At 44.2% G+C, this 10882-nt stretch overlaps 1 long non-coding RNA gene across 3 annotated transcripts; it reads left to right on the top strand.

The window, feature by feature from the left end:
* The first annotated feature begins 3300 nt into the window (after positions 1-3300).
* Positions 3301-7207, top strand: LOC140254163 (uncharacterized). 3 transcript variants are annotated; one of them, XR_011904078.1, is made up of 5 exons: positions 3301-3354; positions 4695-4763; positions 4954-5039; positions 6268-6343; positions 6878-7207. It is a non-coding gene; the product is annotated as an uncharacterized lncRNA (long non-coding RNA). The 3 variants fall into 3 exon arrangements; XR_011904077.1 differs by having other exon boundaries at positions 4684-4763; XR_011904079.1 differs by having other exon boundaries at positions 4684-4763; positions 6806-6906.
* Positions 7208-10882: the final 3675 nt, after the last annotated feature.

Below are 10882 nucleotides of genomic sequence, written 5' to 3'. Positions count from 1 at the left end.
GCTTGACTGCTCAGGCTACTACAGAATGAAAGCACAGATAATCTTAGATGGCTATCGATGTTACACAAGTCTTTGAAATCAAAAGAACTTCAAAAAAGCTCCCAGTTTTCTCTCTGCAAAAATCCTTGAATTCAATATTTGGCTTAGTCAACTGCTTCTTTTAGCAAAGTAAATTCAAAAATGCCACAGTGATGAACAATGTAATAAAGAAAGCCATCATATTATTCTTGAACGAGGTTTAATAAAAATCAAATAAAAGCAATTATATGAATTTTCAAGAGGATCACCTTTTCCTTCCCTGAGGTATGAAGCAGAATGAATTCAGGAAATCATTTGAATCAGAAACTTGAGCTGCACAACACAGCCAGTGTTTGCTGTACAAAGACAAACAGACATGTCTTCCCAGGCCAGCAGTCAACTTGCTGGGGCTGGCGGAGTGGAAATTCCACCTATGGGCAAAGGAGGGTAATTAAAGAGGCACAAGAATTTCTTTGTAGTAGCGCTGGCTCTTCTGCTCCAGAGAAGCCTTCATCTTTTCAAGTATTCATGCTCTTCTTTATTTATGCAAGGAGAAACTGGACACAGTGAAACACTCAGAGTTGCCACAGATCTCTGTAAGCAAATATATGTGAATAACCCATTAACATGTACCACATGCTCCATTGCTCTCTGAGGGCCAGGTTTACCATTTTCCTCTACTTTATGCAGTCATTTAGGTTAATAGAGAGTATTTGCAAAGCACCACCAAGTAGGACCAATCCTGAAATATTTGTCTTTAAACTTTCCAGTTGCAAAATGCACTTTAAGTGAAATCCAAATTTTTTTGTGTATGTGTGTGAGAATGTGTTGTTTTCAATGCCATTTTAAAAGGCAGAGAGCAGAAACGCATTATATCAATATTCTTGTTTACTCTGATAAGAGGAAGACATTTCATGCTGACTCTCATTTCAGTTGCTTTTGTTTTCAATATAATGGTAAAGTAAGTATTGTAATACTGGTGCCACTGTTTAAAATGTTGATGAGAAGCACGGTTATATAAATTTTTTACAAGAAATCTACAGTGTGTCCACTTTCTCCCTCAAATTCAGAATGAAAATAAATTCTAAAATTAAAAAAAAAAATGTACTGTTAGATTAAAATATATAGCTGGGTTAGACACTCCTTGGAAGGCAGATGCAGAGGAACTCCACTGCTTTCAAAAGAGAAGCTTCTGCTTCCTGCTGTGTTCCAGGAGAGCAGAGATACGTCCTCTGTATTATAAAACACCAGTAGATGGTAACTAAATATTTTAAAGAAGCAGATTTTACTCTACTTGACTGATATCTATAAAATGCTTTGACCTCTGCAAAAGGAGGACCACTGAAGTTGGATGGAAGAAATGGAAGCTAGACATTGTGAATACTTTCACGGTGAATGTGCCAAAGCGTTCTTCTCTTGGTCAAATAATTTAGGGTTTGAATCAGTCTTACAGGCTTTGGTCCTTACATATCTCATGTGACCACTTCTTCTGTGAGCCAGATTCTTGCTCTAACTCTAACTAAATCTAACTCTTCATGTTTGATCTTTGGCAGCCCATCAATTAGTAGAGCAGACACTGACTTAAAATGTAACAACAATTTTGACTCTAGTCAAAACAATGTAAACGGAAAAACATAGCAGCTCCAAAATAACAGCCAATGAGGTAGAAAAATAGGGACAAAAAAAAGCCTCTGATTCTAATCTTGCAACAAATTGTATGCAAATTTTGCCTTGGGGAAGCTTTTGAGCTGTGAGATTTCTCCTGTTAAATATTTTGTTGAATTTGGACCTTAACTTCATGTCACAGAAGCAGAGAAAAACAATGGAGAGAGGTTTATATCTGTACCTACTGATGTCATATAAGATTCATTGTTCAGCTTCCCTGAAAAGCAACAGGTTGCTTGTTATCTATCTTTGATAATCCTTGGAATATAAGTGCTGTTGTGCCAGACTGCCAGTTATTTGGCACATATTACCCTCAGAGAAATGGCTAAGAACTGAGAAACGCAGGTTAAAAGAGGAAAAATAGTCTCACTACAGGTGTTTTAAATATTTTATGAGGTACATGAATTCCATTCTGTAAAGTTGTGCCTTTCACGTACCTATAAAAAACCAAAATGATTGATCATATATTTGAGAGTCATTGTCAACTACCATTTCCTCCAGATCAATTCAAAACAAGATAGGAGAATGTTTGATATCAGGTTAAAGGATGTTATTTTGTTTTTGTTTTGTTGTTTTTGTTTTGTTTTGTTTTTACTCATTTGCTTTTTTCCAACTTCATCTTTGGAGAGGCTGGTTTGGGTTTTCTCTTCCCTGCTCTGCAGAGCCTCCAGCCATTAAGAAGTGACTCCAAACAATCATCAAAGAAGGCAACTCTGAGTAGAGGATAGGTGCATTAGCAGAGATTGCCCACAGTTTTCTTTTAGCTGAGAAAATGACAAAGCATACAGCAGCATGAGAACATGTACTTTCTCTCCACTGAGATTTCTTCTAGAGAAGGTGCCTTTCGATTTCAGGACTTTCATAGGCTGCCCAGTACTTCCCCAATCTAACCTTCAAGTCCGATAAAGACAGTATAGGATGTAGTGTTTGAGGTGTCATTGCTAACCTCTGCATACACCACAAGATGTATAGTCTGAACAGAAATCATTCTGAACATCTCCATTGAGTTTTATTCAGTATTTAAACAAACCCCTATAACAGTAGCCCTGTAATGTACATCATACACCCTTTTACTTGGGTTTGGGATTTTTCCTGGTTTTTAAAGGTGAAGTCTAGGTACAACATAGCACTCTTAAAAGTAATTCTACATGTTGGGACTCTTTTTGCTCTAGCTACCAGATAGGATCTAACTGCTGCATGCCACCTGCCAGAAGAAAAGAAATCCAGAAAGAAAATATGGAAAAGTGGGGTTCGTATAAGGAATTTCAAATCATCAAATGTTAGGATGCCACTAATTCAGGACAAAAGTGCTATACGTTTTTCTGTTTTGTTTAAAACAAAGCACTGACGAAGAAAAAAAAAAAAAAAAAAAAAAAGAAACAAAACAAAAAAAAAAAGTAGACATGTATAATAGTACAATAACAGGAAATCAAAAGGATGCTATTCCAGCATGTGTGGGAAACTGGCATTCACAGCCTGATCCTCTGATTAATCAGCTGAGGCAAGTGTCAGGTCAGCTGTGGGAGCACAGGTGAGGGTAAACCAGCTTGACTCCACCTCTTCCTGATTTCATTTAAGGGCTGACCACCACTAAGTCAGCTTCTCTTGGAGATTGTTCTTCTGTGGAGATTGCTTCAGTGTTTTCTAGCCAGACTGAAGGCTTCTATACTGGTGAGTTTTTCCCGTAGATAACCTTTTGAATATTTATCACCACCCTTCTTGTATTATCACCATCTTTGTGTTTTGGTTTTTTTTCCCTCCTTACACAGCATGTATGTATACTGGAAAATGCATGCATGTAGAAATTAAATAAAAGAAATTCCTTCAGATAAAAAAACACTTAAAAGATTACTTCTCAGCTTTTAAATTTTGGAAGGCAAGATAAAAGTGGAACAAGTGTGATTCTGCTTTAGATAACAGGATAATTCTTCCTCTTTAAAGAAACAAGTCTAGAAAGCAAACAAATGCTCACAACCTTCTCTCTGTAATCATGTATCGTGACACAGCAAATAGGCAATAGCTGCCTGTCTGTGGCTTAAATGAGGGATGAAGCTGATGGGCTTTGTCTGCTCTGTAGAGAGAAAACTTCACAGTGAGTTTGCAGAGGTTAGGAAGGCCAACACGCTCAGGTGGTTTAGCCTACATTTAAATGAGAATGACTCAACTCAGAGATTTAAAATACACCTGTACTGTGGTTGGCTTGTTGGAACAAGGCGCCTTCCAGATCAGCTCACAAGTCAGGAACAGGTTCAGGTACAGGTTCTGGTCATGTATGTGCCACAGATTTTTAAGCAAATCCTATTGCCTAGATTTCCAAGAATATCTTTCGTTCCTAGATGTTCTTGTTGCCAATATTCAGCAAAGGATACCTTCATGCATCCCAGCAGTGAGCAAGTTGTCATTTGTGTCAGAATTGCTTGTGCAAGGATCTCAGACCAATCAGTTAACTACACAAACACTACTTGTGATACATATCAATATGCATATATTTGTATTTATTGAGATCTACTTACATTTAACAGTATTTATTCCTATTATTCACACAGACCAAAAAAAATCACACGGAAGTAAGAAATAAGCCCGTTGCTAACTGCAGGTGTTTTCATGCCCATGCTATCAACTTGAGACACTGTGGACATGGCTTTCAGAAAGGACAACCTTACAACCCTTCTTGCAAAGGAATCTGAATGTTGACTGTCCCACCAAACTGCTTTCGCAAATCTGATGAACCAAAACACATTTCAGAAATTAGGCATTTTTCCTACCTGTGCAAACATTTGTGTGGCATGTGGAGAAACATCAAGTCTGAGGGACCTTGCTGGATTGCTGAAAATATGTCCATTCTTAGAAATGAAATAGAAAATAGTCACTATAAAAGACATCTTCTCCTGTTTAATTGGACACTAACAATTAAAATATGCTTTTAAAATGATTTATGTATCACTAGATTTGTTCAATTTTTATCATACAGTTTTTTGCTTTGTTCTAATTCAGCTTTAGTTTTTTTTAAGTGTCTTCAAAGAAATGATTAGAAGAAAACAACACCTGAAAGATATGGAATGTGCTGGGGTACAATAAAGGTAGTTGCCATGTATGTGGGGTTTTTTTGGGCCATGCAAATAGACTTAGGTTTACACTGTGTGACTACGAGTCCCCTAAATCCTCTTAAAGCTGTGTTGTAAATCCTGAGGAAGCTCCCCTTTGTGTCTTGTCTTAAGGTATTTGGTGTCAGTAGCTTAAAACTGCTCTTCTGTTGGCTCTTGGTTGTAGTGGTCCTGAGGAAGCTGAGTATGAGCAAACAATGCTGCGGTGGTGCTGTGTGGGCTAACAGGAACCCCTGCAATGAGGTGGCACAGGTAGGAATATTTCTGCTTAAGCACAAGTCAGGTTGGTTTCTTCCCAGTAGATGCAAGCCTCATGAGTGCAGGTATCACCCATAAAAGCAGTATGTGGCTGAAGTGATTAAAACTTCAAACAATGTGTTTTGGAGTAGCCAGCTTTTAGTGTGAAACATCTAGCGGATGCTCTGTGTCGCATCCCTCTGTCACACTGCCCACTGAGCAGGCCCCATGAGCCTAGCATAGCACAGCGGGGCTGCTCTGTGAGCAGTTCAGTGGTCAGTGGGGCTGAACGCCAGCCAGCCTGCTGGTCTGTGTGACTCACAATGAGATGCATGCTGCGTGTTTGCAAAGCTCCCTTTCCTTCTGTGGCTGCAGTTGTTAAGGAGCACTGAACTGCCCAGGCACATGCCCACCAAGCAGAGGCCTGCTTATTCCTGCAACACAAAGTAGAGGAAATCCCTGAGGCCAGCAGTGCAGGGTGGGTGGGAAAAGCTGGGACAGAAGGCAGGGAGTACTTGAGCATTAGCTCTGACCTACCATGAAAACCAACTTATTGTTATTTTTTAAATTGATTTTTATTATTTTAACTGATAAGAGAGTCTGAAAGAAGTTGTGCCCAGGCATGACAGTTCTGTTTGATGATAAAGTACTATCCTCTCTCCAGTTACTTGTGCAAAAATACCTGTCTTTTTATTTAAGAAGCGTGTTCTCCTGCGCCGCCTCCTCCTTTCCTTCCCCACTAGGTTACATGACTGACACTTTTGCCATGACAAATCCATGAGTGTTTTAAAAATTTACCATGAAAACCCTGGAGCTTTAATTATTGTGCATTTACATAATTAGTGCAAATACATGCAATTACCATGTGTACCTACACAATTACCAGCTACAATGATGTACTAACAATCCTTATTAAACTTTGGTGGGGGAGGGCCACGTTGATTGTATGCGCGAGAAACATCTGTAGCCCTGTCCTTTTCTCTCCCTTGCTGGAAGCAACCATGTGTTTAGGGATAGGGTTGGTGTTCTGGGAGCAGTGACATGCTGGAAGTAGGTCAGTCAGCTGTCCAAATTGGACTTCTAGGAGGTGAAAATACAGGACAGATATTCCCAATAATGTTTCTAGGACATAGTTTCTGCAGTTAGTGCAATGCTATCAATACTTGATTACCCATGGGCTAATTATCCAAATTGCAAGGTAACTGTGCTGCTTCAGTATGTGCATCTTTGCTCACGTCTGCAGTTCACCTGAGTGGAATCTGGCAGTTTCTGTCACAGTTGTACTTCTCTTGTCTTGGAGCTACAAGAGTCTACATAAAGTGAGTCCTCTGACTTTGTGCCTTGTGTTGGCTGTGTCTACCTGAATATGTCTAGTACAAGTGTTTCCAAATTACTTATTTATCTTGATTAATCTTCTAACCGTCCACCACAACTCTCACTAAAACGCAACCATAACTGTCATATGTACATGCTTCTTAAAGACCTCCAGGAACAGCGACTCTACCACTTCTCTGGGCAGCCTGTTTCAATACACCACTGCTCCTTCAGAGAGGAAGCTTTTCCTGATACCTAACCTAATCAAAACCCAGAATTCTGGGCAAATTTGATTGAAGCCATCATGAAAGCATTAGATGCACTGACTCAGTAGTTCTCTGGGCTCTTGTTCTATGGGATTTTTTTCTACTTCTGTTGGTTTGTGGACAATGGCATAGAACAAATGATGCAATAAGGGCTGTATTTTTTTCTGTTGTTTCTGGTTTTACCCTTATTCTGATCCTCAGCTGCAAGGAACTGCCTGTGGTACCTCTAAGAGAGCCTTTCAACAGAACTCCTCACTGCTCCCTCTCCTCCAGGCAGTGCCTCATGTAGGAAGGAAAATGGTCTGCTGCCTGTTTCCTTCGCCACATGAAACATGGCTTGGACTTTCTGCATGTAAGCCTATGGAGCGTATGGTTGTTGAAAAGAACCTGCTTTTTGGTTGTTTGTTGTTTTGTTTTTTTTAAACCTCTTCTCAAAGTAGAAGGCCATTGTGTCTGCTAAAACGGTGAAAAATTAAGAGGCTAATTGTTGCTGCTAAATGCAATAAAGTAGTACTTTGGGCTCTCAGGCATGTTTTATGACCAATATGGCAATTACTGAATAAAATCACATGCCCTGGAATGTTTATTTGTGTAAACAACTTATGGTTATTTATTCATATTTTATGAATATTTTTTTTCACAATTGTATTAACCATCCCTTGTGGTACAAAATACATTTGGTTAGGAAAAAAAAGTCACATGCTAAATGGAAGGATCCATTGAGAATCTAGTCCTGAACGTGTTTAAGGCTCTGTTTTATACAGCACAATTAGCTGCGTTACAAGACACCATTATGTTCTGGCAAGCTCTGTCTGATTTGAAGCAGTCCTCTCTCTGCTCACAATAACACTTTATTTGCTGGTCTCTTTCCATGCTGGTGGGCTGGCTCATTTAAAACCTCTCGCATAAACTCAGACCAGGGTTCAACCAAGATGCTCTCCAGCTGGTGTTGGTGGCATTTGACATCTTTTCTTCATGATTGGGTCGTGTAAGAGCTGAAGACAAGGGGAGAAACTGAAGTAGATTTTGGATCTCAGTATGCGCACTCTACAAATGGCTGCATTTGTTGTTCTTTAAATCTCACGATCTTTTGCAACTAAAATTCAGTTCAGGCTTTAAAAAAAAAAAAAAAAAAAAAAAAAAAAAGACCTATTTATTGTCAAAATCAGGCAGTAGGGAGTCAAATGGTAAAATAAATACTGCTATCCATCTGTGAAACAAGAATCCACATCATGGACAGATCTACTAACATAGTGAATGAAATGATTTCAGGGTAGTTATGTGCATGTCTGGTTTTACATAAGGTTACATGATTGCATTATTTGTGGTCATTCAAAATCCTCGGGTGCTTTTTACAAGACTATGGTGTTGCATGCAGCTGGAAAATAGCCAAGTGCTTTGCTAATTATATTCTGCCTGAGTGCATTCCCTGAAGTTAAAGCTTGGATAAAGTTTTGTGTTCTTTTTCACTTTTGTATCCTGAATTTGTATAAGGCAGCTTAAAAAAGAAGTTTAATAACAACAGAAGAGATTGCAGTCCCTTACTTATAAATCTTATATTCAGTGCTTGGAAGATCATTTTCTTTATGGGCAAGGTTTGGACTAGTTGAGTGACTTCAGCCCAGACCAAATTTTGGGTTGAAATTTCTCAAAGTTGAGATTTACTTGTTGTTTTGTTTTTGTTTGTTTGTTTTATCTTAGACTGAATTGGTTCTAACAGGGTACTGTCTTGATCTGCTTCAGAAGGGCAGATTATACGCACTGGGGTGAAGAGTGTTTATGTCCCTGTAAAAGTACACTTTCAGCACTATATAAATAGCACGTTTACAATGCTGCATTTCCTCAGCTCACATGTGAAGTTCCTTCTCAGTAACTTATAATCACATGGTGTGCCTTCTCTTCCTATTCTTCTCGTTTTTGTTTTGCTTTGTTTTTTAATTTTGTTTTGTTCTGTTTTAAACTGTATCCTTGACTCTTGAAGGCACACATCCTGGATTTTAATGCTATCTCACCAATCACATTTTTAAAGGCTTTATTCCCTTCGCCAAACTAGGCAATTTGCCTTGCTTAACCTAGTAGGATATGCCAGGGAGGGCTGGGCGTGATACTGTAAGCCAGAGCCTGGTGCTACACATAGGGCACCCCATGCCCAGAGGAGACCTGGGCACTGAGCTGCCCAGTGATGGTCCCATAGCCATGGTATGTACAAGGCCAGGGGCTTGGTTATGCCAGCTGCCTTTCAGCAGCACACTAGAGTACAGAGTTGCGTACCAACTTCCAGTCAAGAATAAGCATGGTACTGAAGCAGTACATGCTGAGAAACACCAAAGGGGGATCAAGTTGAAGATGACCTGCAGATGTTCTTAGGTTTCAAAAGGGAAGGAGGGAAAAAAAGAGAGAGTTTAACCTCCAGCCACTTTCCTCTTAATGTCATGATTGTTTTCAATCTGTTTTTCTCAGTAAAATGGTTTACTTTTTCCTCTAGGACTCCACTTGCATAACTGCATACTTCCTTAGTGACTTTGCATGGTAATTTCATGTCTAATTAAAGAATTCACATAAAGTTTTTTTTTGTTTTCTTTTATGCTAGTTTGTTTTTGTTTTTTTCTCTCCTCTCTGTAAGAGGTTACACAAGTTTGTCTACTCGTGGTGAAATGTGTACACCCTGACTGCAGCCCCATTTGGCCATCTGGTTGCCTCCCCCGACGTAACGTGCCACTAGGTGCTTTATCCCGCAGCCCATCCTGCGCTACGCTGGGTTAGCCCGGACTGGGTACCGCAGTGGGTGCTCGGGCTTCTGCCCGAGGCCTCCCCGCGCTGCTGCGAGCACTCACCCGGCACGACGCTTGCCCAGCCTGGGTGCTACCTCACCAGCTCCATCCCGGTGTGTGGCCGTAGTACGAGTTACGATAGCAGTAGAATTCATTTCCACTACGGCTGAGGGCGGGGGGAGGTTCTGCTTTAACACGCGATCCTATGGGGGCGGTGTCTCCGCCCGCCGCGGGTTGTATGGCACGGCCGAGGTTGGCAGACCCGCCTCGGGCACCGCGGGGAGCAGTGGTGGTGGCGATCGCTTCTCTGCCTCCCCGGGCGGCCCCGCGGCGATGCGCAGCCGGGGCGGCAGCGGGAGCATCTACCTGCGGCGGGCGGGCTGTGCCCCGTACTGCGGCCACGCGCAACGCTGCGGTTAATGGCCAACCTTATCGTGCAGGCCGGTTTGGAGCAACGATGCGCCAAGCCCGCCGTCCGCCCCCGTCTTTGTCTGAGCCAGAGGTTGTGACATCTCAGCGCGTTGCTGCCTTACGGGACGCTAATTGCAAACGAGCGTAGCGCCGAGGCACCGCGTTGCCGACAGCCGCGCGGCTGCAGGGGCGCCAGCGCCCCGCGGCAGAGCTGCCGTCCGCCCCCCCGGCCCGGGACCACGCAGCGGCGGGTACGAGGGCGGCCGGGGGCCGGCGGCTCCCGCGGCGCCTTTAAGGGCGCGGGGGGCGCGCGCGGGGCGGCGGGTGCGCGCGGCCGGCTGGCAGCGGCATTGTTCCCTGACGTCACTAGCAGGCCGCGCGGCGGCGGCGGCTCTCCAAGTTGCCTTTGTTATTCGGCGCTCCCCGGCTGACACCGCGGCCGCAAGCAAAACGCGGAGCCGGAGCCGCGCGGAGCGGCGGGAGGGCGGTCGAGGGGTGCCCCGGGGCCGGGAGCCGCGGGCTGCGGCGGGGCTCGGCCCGGGAGGGCGGCGGCGAAATAGAAATGGGGGAGAGGGACGGGAAAAAATAAAATCTCCCTTCCTTGGTTCTGTGGCTCCTTCCCCTCCGCCGGCAGCGAGGCGGCGCGGGGCCGCCGCTTTCGCTCGCGTCTCCTAATTGCGGAACGTGGGAGCCCCGCTGGAGCGGGGTGGGTGTGCGGGGCGCGCTAACGGCCGTCAGAAGCGTGGAACGTCGCTGCGAGCGGGCGTCGGTGGGGGGAGAAGCCGGGGGAGCGCGGCTTCAGCAGATCGGCGCCCGTCAGCCGAGGCCGGCGCCGCACCGCCGTCTCGCTGGGAATCGCGCTGCATTTCCTCGGGAGCAGGAAAAAACCACCCACCCGGTCCCACACCCGCCCCATTGTCGGCGCCCCGGGCCGCCCGCCCGCCCCCCCGCCGCCGGGGCCGCCCCCCCGGCCCGCCCCGCCGCCCCCGCCTGCTCTGGGCCGCCCCCTTCCCCCGGGGCGAGCACCCCCCGGGCCGCAGCTCGCTCCTACCTGGGTGGCGGCGGGGCCGGGGCCGAGGTGAACCCCGTGGGGGCG

This window comes from Excalfactoria chinensis, chromosome 6 (assembly GCF_039878825.1).
Source record: "Excalfactoria chinensis isolate bCotChi1 chromosome 6, bCotChi1.hap2, whole genome shotgun sequence".
Classification (NCBI taxonomy): Eukaryota; Metazoa; Chordata; class Aves; order Galliformes; family Phasianidae; genus Excalfactoria; species Excalfactoria chinensis.
The sequence above is the reverse complement of the archived record's forward strand: the minus strand, read 5'-3'. Positions and strand labels throughout refer to the sequence as shown.